The following is a 17772-nucleotide window of genomic DNA, read 5'->3' on the forward strand; positions in this document are numbered from 1 at the left end:
TAACATTGAGTGGCTGCTGCCAACACACTGACACGGACTCAACTCCAGCCACTTTAATAATGGGAATTGATGGGAAATTATGTAAATATATCACTAGCCACTTTAAACAATGCTACCTTATATAATGTTACTTACCCTACATTATTCATCTCATATGCATACGTATATACTGTACTCTATCATCGACTGCATCCTTATGTAATACATGTATCACTAGCCACTTTAACTATGCCACTTTGTTTACATACTCATCTCATATGTATATACTGTACTCGATACCATCTACTGTATCTTGCCTATGCTGATCTGTACCATCACTCATTCATATATCCTTATGTACATATTCTTTATCCCCTTACAGTGTATAAGACAGTAGTTTAGGAATTGTTAGTTAGATTACATGTTGGTTATTACTGCATTGTCGGAACTAGAAGCACAAGCATTTCGCTACACTCGCATTAACATCTGCTAACCATGTGTATGTGACAAATAAAATTTGATTTTGATTTGTGTCTGGAAACATTACTAGCGGTCAAATCCTTGCTTCCTCACCTCTCTTAAAAATGGATTGGAGAATCAACCAGTAGAAGACAGGACACAGGTCCAGACAGTGACGTGGGGTAAGGCAGGAGCCTTGGGAGGTGGAAGATAAGGACACTAAAATGTAAGGTACTACACTTGAGTGTAGGGCAATTAAGAGTCAAACAGTGACCTAGTAAACCTGAGGGTAAGGGACTTCACTAACCTGGATGTGCAGTACACTTGGCTACTTTTATAGGCCTTTGCACTGGACACTTCCTCAGACCAGATCCCAGGACTGAATGCTCTAACCACCACATAATCTGTACCAAGTGAGAATAGCTCAATACCAATGAACCAAGTCATTAAGTCAGAAATAAGAGCGAGAGAGGGAGATATGGAGAGAGAGAAACCGTATTCATGAGGCGTCGCAGTCTTAATGTTTTTTCTCCCCAATTTTGTGATGTCCAAATTGGTAGATACAGTCTTGTCCCATCGCTGCAAATCCTGTACGAACTATGGAGAAGCTAAAGTCAAGCCATGTGTCCTCCGAAACACGACACTGCCAAGTCGCACTGCTTCTTGACACACTGCTCGCTTATCCCGGAAGCCAGCCAATGCGTCGGACAACATACCATACACCTTGAGACCGTGTCAGCATGCATGCGCACGGCCCGCCACAGGTGTTGCTGGAGCGCGATGGGACACGACATCCCGGCTGGCCAAAACCTCCCCTAACCTGGACGGATTGTGAGTCACCTCGTGGGTCTCCCGGTCGAGGCCGGCAGCGACACAGCCTGGGATCGAACCCGGATCTGTAGTGACGCCTCAAGCACTGCAGTGCCTTAGACTGCTGCGCCACTTGGGAGGCCTGCAATCTCAATGTTCATCAAATGTTCAGGCGACTCTTCAAACGTTAACCAGGTGTGTAGTGCCTCAACGCCTGTCGTTTGCTGGCTAAATTGGCCATTAGGCCGGGGTGGAATTGATGAAATGACTCCGTCGATATAGTACATTTCTCAGCCTCAGGCAAACAGGCCTCTTAATCACCATGTGACTACAAGATCTCTCGTGTACAGAATAATTTCCAGGCTCCACACACACACTTCTCCAGACAACAAACCTATCCTCACGGTGCCCCTGCTGCTTCCACCTTCCAGCAAAATAGACCCAAACACACACTTAACAAATCCAAAACACCAAACCAGCAGTAACTTCCATCTTCAACCACTTGAGACTAGACTGCCCAGCCAAGACTACATCCATCAGCTGTGTAAAGTGCTGCAGCCTCCAGTTTCACTCTAATTAGGAGTTTATCCACCTGCTGAGTCTCCAGATGTTGCTGGGTGGAACTGGGAGCTCTCTGCCACTTGAGACTAGAGGGGATGAGAGATGTCAGCCCTGATTAATACATCACGCCTTTCTCATTACAGCTACTTTCACCTCTCCCACAATCTCCCCGCTCACTCTCCGGCGGTCAGCAGCAATTAAGCAAAATGAGGATTGGAGAGCAGGCCGTTTGGTAGCTAAGGCGCTAAATAAAAACTTCAGTTAAAGCAGTGGGAGCAGGATGTGACATCTATTGGCTGCTGCTGTAAAGCTGCAGTTTCATAGACTATAAAATAAGATTATATAAGCAGAGTCTTGTTAACGGTTACACAGCTGAATAGAAACAGCATCATTTTCACTATATAAAAAGGTATCTTGAAAAAAGGTAGTGGGTTTTGTTCAAAAGAGTTCCAGGTATGCCAGTGTGCTCTAAGAGAAAGTGGTGTGGTTCTCACATTCATGTGGAGATTAATCCAAAGGATACTCAACATCAAATGGACAGAAAAAGGACTGAAGAAAAAAATATAATATTTCAACCGTTTAGGAATCTTAATCTGAGATCCATGTAGCACACATGCAAATGTTTCCATAGCAGGGCAGACTATAGTGCATACGATAAGGGATATAGAGGGACTTTGCATCATACGGAAAACCTGGGGGGGGGTAGAGAAGTTGGACATGCTGGGCAGATCACAGTGCCCTGCCCTCAGGCCCAAAGTCCAGCATCATGACTGATCTACTGACAAAAGGGGTCATCTCTCCCAGCTCACCAGGCCCACAAGCAAAAAGAAACCGATGTGAGAGATGGGCAGAAGGTTGGAACAGATAGAGTTGAGACCATCTCTTATCGCTCTTCCTTTACAATTGACCACCTGTTTCCTCCCAGTCATTCACCCACTGAATCAACTTCAGTAAGAGTCTTCATTATTCCACTGTGCCTCCCCCTTATACACACAGCACACGCAGAGGTTACCCTGACTCTAGCACTTAAATCGATAACCACTCTTTTTATGTGTACAGACCGGTATGAGGGTTGAATGGGAATTGAACAGATATGGCCACTAAGGTCACAGCAAAACATACTTGGGGAAAAAAGGTCAGATTCCTCCTTGTTTGTTTGGGTACTGGTTTCGCTCAACACTAAAACTAGTCATTATCTTTAGGTAAATCCCTAAATGACTGGCACACACAAAAGAAAACATCAAGTTTGCACTACATCAAGACAATGATGATTTGGTTTGGGCTGCATCAAGCTCATATGTGCCCAGTGGGCTAATCAGAGAGAACTGTGGGAAGCTGCTTCTTTGATCTGACTGCAGATCAGATCTCATCCATTGGTGTAGGCTGTTTTTCTCCCAAATAAGCAGTCTTCCTTCTACAGTATCAACAAGCAGTGCTGCCACATTCGCATAACTGACAATTATGGGCAATAAACATGAACTTTATTTTCAAGTGTGTATATATATAGTTCACCTAATAGCAGTTCCGTACTGGCCAAACTTCTGCTCTGGTGATTACACAGAACATTAATACATCATCATAAAAAGCACAGTGACTCTCAGCAAGCCTATCGCAGTAAACAAACTTCAGGTAAATAACTGAAGAATGTTTTTTTACATGAAGCAGGTAAAGTTACTAATAATTTTACGACCACAAGGGGCGTCAAAACTTTATTGTATTCATTAAGTTGTAGCGTTATGTTGTACTACAATAAAAATATTTTTTTTCATGACAACTGTGGGCATTTTGCATGAGAATTAATAGTTACCCAACATTTCTAAATCATCACAGCCCTAACCAACAGCATGTAATAGCACGGTATGACAGACCTCAAATTGCCATTTTCTGTCTTCTCCAATTCTAGAAAAGACAATCATAGCAGCACTGAGGCTGCTTCAATTTAGCTCACATGCACTTGGGAATGCAATTTGTAGGACGTGGTGGTGGAGGAAACCCCTATGGTACAATTGAGTGTTTTGCAGGTCAGGGGGAGAGAGGCTGGAAGAGTGAGTATTGTTTTCAATGATTTAACATTTCTATGTCAGTTGGAAGACAGGGGAGAGTCATTTATCAGTGTGGCCCACTGGGGAGACCTCTATCTCCTTTCAACCCTGTGCTCTTTCTTCATCTCTACAAAACACTCAGGGTGTGTTTCTCCCCTAGACTGTACTTGACTTGTATACAAGTGCCGGGCTGAGTAGCGTCATAGGCACAAACATTAAATGGTGAAATAAAATAAAAATCGACATGTCTTGCCAATGCAGCATGGAAATGAATCACCCTGGGTGCATCTCATCCACCGCTCCACCACCCTCATGAGAGACTCCCAAAATACCCAGCCGGCCCACCAGACACGACAGCATGAGCCTACAGACAGAGGGACTCTATAAGAACACAATCCTGAGACATGAGGCTCTGTTCCAACCACTACTGGTCCACCCTGGCAGAGAGCACATGACACAGGCCCATCACTGATAACAGGAATAATGAAAAGTAATGAAATATTAAGAGACATTGGAAGCCCTAAGCCTCCGGGAACCCTCGAGCCCGAGAACTAGAGCAAGGATGCAAGTCCATTAAACCTTCACTACAAACTCCACCTGTTGTCAGTAATTTAACTCATTTGGAGCAGTCAGTTAGCCTTGATGACTGGTAATGATGCATGCGAATTCATTTTCAACAAACAAAGTGCAGGAAAACGGTGTACATTTGGAAAGTATTCAGACAATTGACTTTGTTTAAATTTTTACGTTACAGCCTTATTAAAAAATGTGCTAAATTGTTTCTCCCTCATCTAGCAACACACAATATCCCATAATGATTTGCAAAAACAGGTTCAGAAATTTTTGCAAATGAAGTAAAAAATAAACTGAAATATCACTTTTACGTAACTATTCAGACCCTTTACAAAATACTGCCCCCTATACTCAACAAGTTAAGAAAGTTTCAGGCTCGTTTTTTTTTTAAATGAGCTAGAATTTGTAGTTTTTCTAGGTGGATCCCATTTTGACTGTAGTATTGTGGCACACGTAGATTTGGGCGCGCACTTTGTCATTTATCTCCGGTAATGAACATATTCTCAGTCTTCAATTTTATTGTTTATTTGCATATTAGGGTACCTGAGGATTGATTAGAAATGTAGTTTGACTTGTTTGCACAAAGTTTTGGGATTCATTTGTATGAATTTTGAACGAGGGAAACAGGTGGAATACTGAATCAAGCTCTCCAACTAAACTGACTTTTTTTGGGGATAAAAGGGACTAACGAACAAAATGACCATTTGATGTGTAGATGGGACCCTTGGGATCGCAAACAGAGGAAGATCTTCGAAGGAAAGTTATTTTTTTTTAATCGCTATTTCTGACTATCGTGAAGCCTCTGCTTGTTCGGAAATTTTTTGTAATGCTTTTGTACGCGGGGCGCTGTCCTCAGACAATCGCATGGTATGCTTTCGCCATAAAGACTTTTTGAAATCTGACAAAGCAGCTGGATTAACAAGTTAAGCTTTTAACTTGTTTGGGGTCGGGGCAGCATTTTCACTTTTGGATAAATAGCGTGCCTAAACTGAACTGCCTCCTACTCTGACCCAGATCCTAACATATGCATATTATTAAGTATTGGATAGAAAACACTGAAGTTTCTAAAACTGTTTGAATCTGAGTAAAACAGATGAATGTCTGAGTATAACAGAACTTATTTAGCAGGCGAAACCCCGAGGACAAACCATTCAGATTTTTTTTTTTTTTTTTAGGTCACTGTCTTTACAATACGTTTTCATGGGGAATCCATAATTCTAATTGACTTTCCTGCAGTTCTTACTGCTTCCACTGGATGTCACCAGTTTGTAAAAATTAGTTGAGGGTTTTCCTTTGTGTAATGAAGTAGTCCTGTTCCAAACGAGGGTCACTTCAAGTGTTTGTTAGAGGCGCGTGACCAGAAAAGTAGTGTCAGTTTGTTTTGCTCCTGTATTGAGCACAGATCATCCAGTCTTCAATTTGATAAATTATATACATTTAGAAATACCTAAAGTTGTATTACAAAAGTAGTTTGAAATGTTTTGGCAAAGTTTATAGGTAACTTTTGAGATATTTTGTAGCGACGTTGCGTAAGTTGGAAGCGTTGTTTTTCTGGATCAAACGCACCAAATAAATGGACATTTTGGATATATATCGATGGAATTAATCAAACAAAAGGACGATTTGTGATGTTTATGGGACATATTGGAGTGCCAACAAAAGAAGATCAAAGGTAATTTATTTCTGCGTTTTGTGCCATGCCTGCAGAGTTGAAATATGCTCCTCTCTCATTGTTTACTGTTATGCTATTATCTGATGATAGCACCTTATGCTTTCGCCGAAAAGCCTTTTTGAAATCTGACATGTTGGCTGGATTCACAACGAGTGTAGCTTTAATTTGCCATCTTGCATGTGTAATTTAATGAAAGTTAGAATTTTATAGAAATGTATTTGGTGCTCTGAATTTTCCCTGGCTATTGGCCATGTGGGATGCAAGCGTCCCGCCTACCCCAGAGAGGTTAAATGGTGTATGACACTTGTATTTTCATGCATGTTTAATATTACGATTTTTTTATTTTGAATTTGGCGGGCTCCGATTTCACCGGATGCTGTCAAATTTCGTTGAGTTAACAGGATTGAAGCTGCCAGTTGAGGACTTGTGAGGCATCTGTTTCTCAAACTAGACACTAAAGTACTTTTCCTTTTGCTCAGTTGTGCACCGTGGCCTCCCACTCCTCTTTCTATTCTGGTTAGAGCTAGTTTGCACTGTTATGTGAAGGGAGTAGTACACAGCATTGCACGAGATCTTCAGTTTCTTGGCAATTTCTCACATGGAATAGCCTTCATTTCTCAGAACAAGAATAGACTGACAAGTTTCAGAAGAAAGTGCTTTGTTTCTGGCCATTCTGAGCCTGTACATTGGGCTGATGCTCCAGATACTCAACTAGTCAAAAGAAGGCCAGTTTTATTGCTTCTTTAAAAATCAGCACAACAGTTATCAGCTGTACTAACAATTGCAAAAGGGGTTTCTAATGATCAACTAGCCTTTTAAAATGGCAAACTTTGATTAGCTAACAATGTGCCATTGGAACACAGGAGTGATGGCTGCTGATAAATGGGCCTCTGTACGCCTTTGTAGATATTCCATAAACAAAAATCGGCCATTTCCAGCTATAATAGTCATTTACAACATCAATGTCTACACTGTATTTCTGATCAATTGGATGTTATTTTAATGGACAAAGTGCTTTTTTCTTTCAAAAACAAGGACATTTCTAAGTGACCCTAAACTTTTGAACGGTAGTGTATCTGTTTTTCATTTTTAATACATTCGCTGATTTTTATTTTTTTAAACGTTCACTTTGTCATTATGTGGTAGTGTGTAGATTGATGAGGAAAATGTCAAAAAAGTATAGGGGTCTGAATACACTAAATTGTGGACGTCCGACGTGCCCGTTTTACCATGGGACATGATCAGCTTCCACAAAGCTTAGCCCAACAAGCAAGTCTGCCCAATGTAGGCCAATCACTGATTTAAGTACATAGTTTCTTCAGACTTATGCAGTCTGATGTCTAGTTCAAATGTCTAGGCTTTAGCTCAGTGGGCTAAAATCATGTTAGTGTGGGTCATATTACACTGACCACCTTATAATAAAATATAAAGTTAAATCCCCTTTCCTGAAGGCAAAACTACATAGGACTCGGTAGTATTTTGTGATCACACTATGTATGCACTGTGAGCATTCATTTGACATCAGGCACCATGTTAGCAGTTTTATAAAATGGCAAGTTACTTTAGCAGTTAAATTGGCTCACACACACACACACTAAAGTCATTAACTTATGTAGCAGCAGGCACAGTGTATTATTAGTTATATATAATTTATGGGTCATTCAGCTTGGCCCTTTGACAGCCTCCCTAATTAAAAATGTTAAACCTTTGGTGACAAATATAATTTCAGTTTCGCACATCTTTTATCATGCCCCCTGGCTTATTCTGCGTCACTGAGCTTGTCAAACACCCCCCAGGGAGCGATGAACCCCCCCAGGAGAGATGACCCCGTTCGAGACAGACAGACAGCCATCACTCATCTATTCTCAACCCAGTCTGGAGCGCTGGGTGATGTGGACAGGGATGTGATGACCTCTACTCATAACAGGGAACTGCCATGATAGCTTCTCACACACGCATTGTATGCATCAACAGGAAAAACATGCAAACACCGACCTGGAGGATAAAACATTTACAGCATATATGGTCTGTCACTGCAAGCAGCACAACTCTAGGCCAGCAAAGTTAATTTAAAAATACCTATGTAAATGTATGTCAGTTGCCAACAAAATAATAGGGAAAATTGTACAGAAGAAAGAATTCCACGCACAGGAACAACTGCTGAGAACAAAAGATACATTAGACTGTGCAGCGTGGCAGGACCCACAAACCCGGAGCTGGTGTGTTAGAGGAACACTGGGCCCTGTGTAGAACACTTCACTGAATGCAAGAGACAATTCTATTATTCATGTTGCAACTGCACAACTAACAACCACTTTCGCAGAGAAAACTGGTGAACCCAGAAAGAGGGAAACCTAGTCAGTTGTCCAACGGAATGTATTCAACTGAAATGAGTCTTCTGCATTTAACCAAACACCTCGGAATCAGAGGTGCGGGGGGCTGCCATAGTCGACATCCACGTCTCCCTATTTTGGTTAAACTATCCCCAGTTCAATGGAATTGCAACCCTCTGCATGCACAGTGCATTCTTCCATCACATGTACAGCTGATTCTCAAGCTCTTGCACCCTAATGAGATGCTACTGAGCCCACACTACTATACTGTCTGAGCCACGGACTATGCTTTCTGGTTTTGATTACAATACTGGGTGGGGTGAATATATTTTATATGACATACATGATTTTTTGTTAACTAATAAATAGTACCCCACAGAAAAGTGTGTTTAAATCATTTCTAACTTGTTAACAATTTCTGCTAGTTAGTTTTTGCTACCATGTAGGTTTTAGCTTGCTTGAGCTTGCTAGGTGAGGTGTGTTAATTCACCCGTTTCCATTCATTTTTCATTTTAAACATTTATCTTACAAAGGAGTTGTTTAATCTCACTGCTTAACTATTTATCTGTAGATGGAATTGTATTTGTTTAATCATTTTTTTCGAATCTTTACAGGTAAATGCCACAGGCACTATCCGATGTCATTTCACTGCAGCTAATGTAGAAGGAAAATCTGTGTACATTTGCCAAATCATATGTGAAGAATGCAACAAAGATGCAGAATCACCTGGCCAAGTGCAAGTTCCCTCAGTGCTCATAACAAGCAACCTCTGACAAAAGTCGCTCTACTTCAATTTGAGGTGAAAATTATGAATCAGACACCTTGTCGACAGAAACAGCTCATGGTCCTCCTGGAATCAGAAGGTTTTTTGACTCAATGGAGGAACGTAGTCAGAGAAATGCTGATGAATATCTTGCTCGAGCTGTGTATGCAACTGGTTCACCTCTGATGCTCACAGGCAATGTGTATTGGAAGAGATTTCTGAATGTTCAACCAAACATGCCTTATCTACTCAGTCGCTGGACGCAGAGTTAAACAGAGTTTAAGTTAAGGTCAAGCAAATCATCGAGAAAGCAGACTATTGCAGTCATCTCTGATGGGTGGTCAAATGTTCATGGGCAAGGAATAATTAACTACATCTCCACCCCTCAACCAGTATTCTACAAGAGCACAGACACAAGGGACAACAGACACCAGTCTCTACATTGCAGATGAACTGAAGGCAGTCAATGACCTTGGACCACAAGGTATTTGCACTGGTGACAGACAATGCTGCAAACATGAAGGCTGCTTGGTCTAAAGTGGAGGAGTCCTACCCTCAAATCACACCCATTGGCTGTGCTAATCATGCATTGAATCTGCTCCTCAAGGTCATCATGGCACAGATAACAATGGATACACTCTACAAGAGAGCCAAGGAAATGGTTAGGTGTGTGAAGGGTCATCAAATTATAGCAGCAATCTACCTCACCAAGAAAATTGACAAGAATAAGAGCACCACCAAGAAGATGTGTCTGTTGCTGGGTGCCCAGCAACACCCGTTGGGGTGATGTTGTCATGTTTGGCGGTCTCCTGGAAGGGAAGGTGTCCCTCCAAGAAATGGCCATATTACAGTCTGCAGATATGGACAGCCCCATCAAGAGGATCCTCCTGGATGATGTATTTTGGGAGAGAGTGGTAAGCAGCCTGTAAATTACAGCAGTAGCCATTGCACGGATTGAGGGAGACAATGTCATCCTGTTTCATGTTCAGACTCTGCTTGCAGATGTAAGAGAAGAAAACCGTACTAACCTGCCAACTTCACTGTTGCTCCAAGTAGAAACTGCAGTTCTGAAGACTTCTGCCTGAAGCCCATATACACCGCAGCGTACATGTTGGACCCCAAGTATGCTGGCAAGAGAATCCTGTCTGGTGCAGAGATCAACAAGGCCTATGGTGTCATCACTAACATGTCTCGCCACCTTGGCCTGGATGAGGGCAAGGTTCTTGACACTTCCAAGAAAGGGCTTTGGGACGGAGATGCAATATGGCAGTCGTGCCAACACGTCGCATCAGCCACCTGGTGGAAGGGATCGGAGGCCCTTTCCCCTGTTGCCTCCATCCAAATCCCACCAACATCAGCCATCTCAGAGTGCAACTGGTCCTTGTTTGGGAACACACACACAAAGCATGCAACAGGCTGAACAATACAAAGATTGAAATATTGGTGGACATCCGGGGCAAATGAGGCTTTTTGAGCCTGACAACAAGCCATCCTGAACAAGGTTGGAAAATGACAGTAAAGATGAGGCCTCAGAGTCTGATGTTCAAGAGGTGGACATTGAGGAGGTCCAGGGAGAAGACATGGAAGCCTGAAGGGAAGACAACCAAAGCTTTAGTTTCTAGACTATCATTTTGCAGATGTTTGTTGAAAACATTTTTGGGAGATGCGATGGATCATTGTGGATCATTCAATATTCCCTTTCAGTGTTCAGTGAAATTATCCCATGTGAAGAGTCAACTCATTTAAAAGGTCAATTCATAACTAAATAGTTGTATTTCTATTGGAAGGATTTAATCATTTGCAATTAAGTATACGTATGATAAGGCAAAATGTTTGTCTCCATATGATATGGTAAATATATCCAATGCAAGAAAACACCTACATTGAAATTATATTAATGTGCATATATTCCCGTTAAATCCCACAGAAAGTTTCCACCTCCGAATATTCCTCAAAATGTACAACCCTAGTGTTGACTCTTAAAGACTCAGTCAGGTACAAAGAATAACATTTTCAGGCTCTCCATTACTAGTCTCTGCATTACTGTCATTACTAGCTGGCCGGTGATTGACTGAACACTGAAGGACTTGTGTATTGTTCAGCGTACGCCGGTGCTAAGGGGGACTATGGGAAGTAGTGTTCAGTCACTGTCATGTTCTGGTCAACAAGACTCACTGTGCAGGGACCACTGTCATGTCAAACCTGCTGGGAAGGCCTAGACTGAGTCTACTGCTGCCAAGCAAGCATAGCCTAACAGGAGAAGCAACAGCCGTCGTGTCGTGTGCCGTGCCGTCGCGTCGAGCCGCCGTTCTCCGTGCTGTCTCCATCTGGAAAACTACTGGATGTGCAGGATTTTGGTCAGCTTATCAAGGTCCTGTTGAGCAGCTCATCTTTTACAATGTCATGTGTTCATGCAGGGCTGGAACCCCCAGTAGCTCTCCTGGAACCCCCAGTAGCTCTCCTGGAATCTCCTGGCAAGAGGACAAGCGTTAATTTCAAGTCCTGCTGTTCCATTAGGCTGAGATGAGAAGGGGGAAGTGATGCGTGACTGACTATTCTGAGCAGGTCAGTCAGGGTGAGAGTTATCTTTGTGTGCCTGTCTGTGGATAGCAGTCCAGAGACACTGCCCTGTGTGACCCAGGCAACGGGTACAACACTTTGCATGCCAGATAGAACAGACTGTAAAACAGATGAGAAAAAGCAGCAGCTGGGGTGAGGTCTCACTAACATACTGGAAGGAATACTTCCTGGTGCGTGATTTAGTGACATGACACAGCGATCTCTCGACCTATAAGACTACGGTGAACCTGACCATCCGCTGAACTAAACTGAAAGACCAACTTGGTGGGAAAACCCAATTAATGCCATACAAGATTATTAGAACATTACAGAACTCCCATCCTTCCAGATACATGTCACTGGGGACTAGGGCTTGATCTGAACAGCATGTGACAGAAAGAACACAGATGTTTTCTTTGGGGGCAGTGCTTTGTGTTAGAGTTGGCTGGACCCAAGTGGTCTTTTATGCTACTCTATTTCTCTGTAATGCAAATAGGGAACGCGTTGATCTGTCAGACACGAGGACAATCATACATATTTCTCAGAAACTGCCCAGGGCTCTCACTCACTATCAATTGCTACCATCGTTCCCAAACTCAACCATTTCTATTATCTTTTAGGCAGCTACTCGTGATAAACTAATTGATAAAATAAAAAAAGACTTGAGGGAAATTGCTATCAGTCATTTTAAATAATTCTCTCACTGTCAGATCAATTTGATCCCCAGTCTTACTCCCATGTCTCTCCCTCCAGCCCCCTCTCCTCGTCTCTCCCCCGAGGTACATTTCCCTGTATCCTGCTCCCCATTTTCCATTTCAGTCAAACTGTGCTTTCCTGCTCTCCTCTCCTTTAGTTCAGACTCATGCAAAACCATATCAGTGGTCTTTGCATGCCCTGTCTGGTCTGATATGATTTAGGGGGAACAGAGGTGAACATGCTGTACATCAAGATTACCATCAAAAGAGCCTGCCAACTGACTTCTACACTAACACACCTGGATACAAATGGGAGTAATATATTTGTATTAAGGCTGTTTTTAGAATATCAAAGACCAGAAAAATTAGAGAAAATCTGAGTTTATTTTCAGCAAACTTGTGTAAATATTTGTATGAACATAAGATTCAACAACTGAGACAAACTGAACAAGTTCCACAATTTCTGATAGTGACATGTGTCCCTGAACAAGGGGGGGTATCTTGTGTGGCCAGCATCTGCATTAAGTACTGCAGTGCATCTCCTCCTCATGGACTGCACCAGTTCTTGCTGTGAGATGTTACCCCACTCTTCCACCAAGGCACCTGAGCAGGTTCTCAGACTGGGGAGACGGTTCACCTTCCAACAGGACAACGATCTTAAGCACACAGCCAAGATAATGCAGGAGTGGCTTCGTCACAAGTCTCTGAATGTCCTTGAGTGGCTCAGCCAGAGCCCGGACTTGAACCCAATCAAACATCTCTGTTGAGACCTGAAAATAGCTGTGCAGCGACGCTTGAGATTATCTGCAGAGACGAATGGGAGAAACTCCCCAAATAAAAGGTGTATCAAGTTTGTAGAGTCATTCCCAAAAAGACTTGAGGCGGTAGTCGCTGCCAAAGGTGCTTCAACAAAGTACTGAGTAAAGGGTCTGAATACTTATGTAAATGTGTTTTATACAAATATTTTTCTAAAAAGCTGTTTTTGCTTCGTTGTTATGTAGTGTGTAGATTCATGACAAAAAATGTAATACATTTTAGAATAAGGCTGTAACGTAACAATTTATACTTTTCCCGAAAGCACTACTTAATTTAGTTATTTATGCAGCTATAGGTTTGGATTTTCAGTACATTACAAGGCTGCATGGTGGGACTAATGATATATAGAAAGTCACATGAAAGGCATGAGCTCCGATGTGTTTCTTGTTCAAGCTGCACATGCTTCTTTCACAATTTCACAAGCACTTGATAATATTGTCACCAGGCCTTAAATTCCCCTTGTGAGGCCATAATACCCCTTAAAAAAAATCCATGCATTTTGTAGCCAAAGTAGACATTGTGCCCTTGGGCTGAATAGAATTATACTTTGTCAGCCAAAAAGAGTAGGCGTAACAAACAGCAAAAGCACTAGCCTATGTCACTACTATCCCCTATAGTAGAAAAGTTGACCTATTCTATTGGTCAACTTGTCCTTCTGTGAAAATGATTTTGCCCAAACTTGAAACTATGTATGCCAGTTAGGCTCTACAGCATTTATTATGCTGATTAATGTGCTTCATTTCGAGAAGTTACTTGGCCACTAGTTGTGACAAACCTTTTCAAAACATATAGGCCTATGGGCAAGGCTACATGAGGTTTGCGACAAGGATTTGAAAAAGTTGCAACATCAGCATCATTCACAAGTGATAATTGATAAGGCTAATATTGTCACTAGAAAGGTTTGTGGTCATACGCACATCCTTAAAAACATAGGTGCTGGGCTAATAAAGAATACTAGCATAGAACAAGGCCCGCACACTGTTAAAGCTCCCAATTCACCACTTTACTGACAACGTTTCCATCCCAAACGGATCTACGTCCGATCAAAAAGACCTGACGAACATCCGTTTTGGATCAAACGGTGGTCAATTAAGCAGTGAATTGGGAGCTAACAGTTTGCAGGGCTTCCTGTTCTATACTAGGCTAATATTGTCACCCATCGGACTATTAAGGTCTTTAAATATACAAAATAACATGTGAAATATGTTTTGATTTCGAATAGACCATTATCATGGAACAGGGGCATGTAGGCTATACTCCCGTTGTAAAGCTTAGCAATGTGCTTAATATTAGAAAAGTTAAGATAAATAGTAGGCCCAGCCAATAGAAAGCTGATGGGATCCTCTTTTTGATAGAGGCCATCAAAACCTTTAATGCAATTGCATAGGCTGTCATGATGTCAGAGTGAATAGAAGAACAGTAGAGTGCTGTGTACCAGGCAGTTAGCAAGTTTGGTAGGCTACTAATGACCATCAGCAGCAGAGCTTAGAGAAGCCTAAATACCGTGACTAAACGGTCACATGGAATTTGACTCTCGTCATAACTCGACCGCCGGAGTGGCAGTAATATGGTCATGGTAACAGCCCTAGACACAAGTGACATTAGAAAGAGCAGACTATAACTATAGTACAAAAGTGGCTATGGAAAAGCAAATGACCTTTGATCGAGACACATCTACTAAAGGTGAAGCCCAAGTGAGTCCAAAACGGATTAGAACGCCCTTGGACAGTATATGAACACTTGAGTCATGCCGCAACTTGATCAATTAAATTAATTAAAACTACTAGTGACTATATAATATAACCGTGGGAACATGAGGACTTTAAACTGTCCCTTACAGCCCAGTGTTTCATTTAGTGACCGATCACTTTTAATGGGATATTTAAAAACATTACCATTTGACTGACTCAGCAGCACTGGCATAGTGGCAACATGACCCTCCCTGACCCTGGGTGGGGGGGGGGGCAATGGATTACGGGACAGGCACAGTCGATGGGACTAGTGCTGGTGTGTCAAGACTCTGGACAGTCACTTAACTTCTATAAAAATACCTCATCACACTTGTGAGACATAGAAGGCAGGGGGGTAAAAAGAGAGAAGACTAGAAAGAGTGAGAGGGAGAAGAAAAGAAAGATTGAGTGAGAACAAGAGTACAGTTGAAGTCGGAAGTTTACATACACTTAGGTTGGAGTCATTAAAACTAATTTTTCAACCACTCCAAATTTCTTGTTAACAAACTATAGTTTTGCCAAGTCGGTTAGGACATCTACTTCATGCATGACAAGTAATTTTTCCAACAATTGTTTACAGACAAATTATTTCACTGTATCACAATTCCAGTGGGTCAGAAGTTTACATACATTAAGTTGACTGTGACAATAAACACCCTGGAAAATTCCAGAAATTGATGTCATGGCTTTATAAGCTTCTGAAAAGGCTAATTGACAACATTTGAGTCAATTGGAGGTGTACCTGGCGATGTATTTCAAGGCCTACCTTTCAACTCTGTGCCTCCTTGCTTGACATCATGGGAAAATCAAAAGAAATCAGCCAAGACCTCAAAAAAATAGTTGACCTCCACAAGTCTAGTTTATCCTTGGGAGCAATAGCATGGAAGCATAAACACCATGGGACCACGCAGTCTTCATATCGCTCAGGAAGGAGACTTGTTCTGTCTCCTATAGATGAACGTACTTTGGTGCGAAAAGTGCAAATCAATCCGAGAACAGCAAAGGACCTTGTGAAGATGCTGGAGGAAACCGGTACAAAAGTATCTATATCCACAGTAAAATGAGTCCTATATTAACATAAGCTGAAAGGCCGCTCGGCAAGGAAGAAGTTTGGAGGAAAAAGGGGAAGGCTTGCAAGATGAAGAACACCATCCCAACCGTGAAGCACGGGGGTGGCAGCATCATGTTGTGGGGGTGCAGTGCTGCAGGAGGGATTGGTGCACTTCACAAAATAGATGGCATCATGAGGTAGGACAATTAAATGGATATATTGATACCACATCAGTCAGGAAGTTAAAGCTTGGTCACAAATGGGTCTTCCAAATGGACAATGACCCCAAACATACTTCCAAAGTTGTGGAAAAATGGTTTAAGGACCACAAAGTCAAGGTATTGGAGTGGCCACCACAAAGCCCTGACCTCAATCCTATAGAAAATTTGTGGGCAGAACTGAAAAAGCATGCGCGAGCAAGGATGCCAACAAACCTGACTCAGTTGCACCAGCTCTGTCAGTGGGAAGCTTGTGGAAGGCTACACGAAACATTTGACCCAAGTTAAACAATTTAAATGCAATGCTACCAAATACTAACTGAGTGTATGTAAACTTCTGACCCAATGGGAATGTGATAAAAGAAATAAAAGCTGAAATAAATAATTATTTATTCTATTATTCTGACATTTCACATTCTTAAAATAATGTGTTGATCCTAACTGACCTAAGACAGGGAATTTACACTAGGATTAAATGTCAGGAATTGTGAAAAACTGAGTTTAAATGCATTTGGCTAAGGTGTATGTAAACTTCGACATCAACTGTATACATACACACAAAAAGTAGGTCACATGGGGAAGAGATATGCCGTGAGGTGTTGCTTTATTGTTTTTTTAAACCAAATTAGCTGTTCACTTGCGCTATATGAGATGGGAGTTCCATGCCATCATTATTATGTATAATACTGTATGTTTCCCTGCAGGACTTGCTTTGTGGAGTGTGGTGTCAAAAAATCTGAGCATCTCTTTATCGCAGACACACTTATCCCCAACTTTACAACCACTGAATCAATATGTTTTGACCATGACGCTTTACAATCTAAAGTAACTGCAAGTAATTTAGTATCAACAGCCACACCATTCATTACCAGATTCAGCTTAGGTCTAGAACTTAGGGAATGATTTGTACCCAATACAATGCTCTTAGTTTTAGAAATGTTGGGGGACCAGTATATTAGTGGCCACCCATTCTAAAACTGACTGCAACTCTGTTTAGGGTTGCTGTGATTTTACTAATTATGGTTGCAGACGTGTATAGGGTTGAATCAGCCTACACGGACACAGGCTTTGTTGAATGCCAATGGCAGGTAATTGGTAAAAATATTTTCAAAAAGAGTAGAGGGCCTAGAGAACTGCCCTGTGGTACACCACAATTTACATGTTGAACATTAGAGAAGCTTCCATTAAAGAAAACCCTCCGTGTTCTATTAGATAGATATCATGGATTATGAGCTATGGCAGAGGTTGAAAAGCTATAACATGAGTTCTCAACAACAAGTTATGGTCAATAATATGCAAGGCTGCACTGAAATCTAACAGTACAGCTCCCACAATATTCTTATTATCAATTTATTTTAACCAATCAGCCATTTGTGTCAGTGCAGCACATGTTGAGTGCTCTTTTCTATAAGCAAGCTGAAAGTCTTAATTGTTTACAGAGAAATAGCATTGTATTTGGTCCACCCTAAAAATCCAACAGTATGAATATCCCAGCTCTGCATCTGTGTGGT

General features: G+C 41.7%; 1 protein-coding gene across 4 annotated transcripts in view; it reads right to left on the reverse strand.

Moving 5' to 3' along the window:
* LOC135546618 (SPRY domain-containing SOCS box protein 4-like) overlaps positions 1 to 17772 on the reverse strand; it is a 45730-nt gene that overhangs the window by 26448 nt on the left and 1510 nt on the right. Inside the window, exon 2 of one of the 4 annotated variants that reach the window (XM_064975186.1) lies at positions 10221 to 11663. The exons of 2 other annotated variants lie outside the window; for them this stretch is intronic. The gene's annotated coding sequence lies outside the window, so the exon portion shown is untranslated. Of the gene's footprint in view, positions 1 to 10220; positions 11664 to 17772 lie in introns of those variants that run through there. One more of the 4 variants, XM_064975187.1, reaches the window with a different exon arrangement.

This window comes from Oncorhynchus masou, chromosome 9, assembly GCF_036934945.1.
Source record: "Oncorhynchus masou masou isolate Uvic2021 chromosome 9, UVic_Omas_1.1, whole genome shotgun sequence".
Lineage (NCBI taxonomy): Eukaryota > Metazoa > Chordata > Actinopteri > Salmoniformes > Salmonidae > Oncorhynchus > Oncorhynchus masou.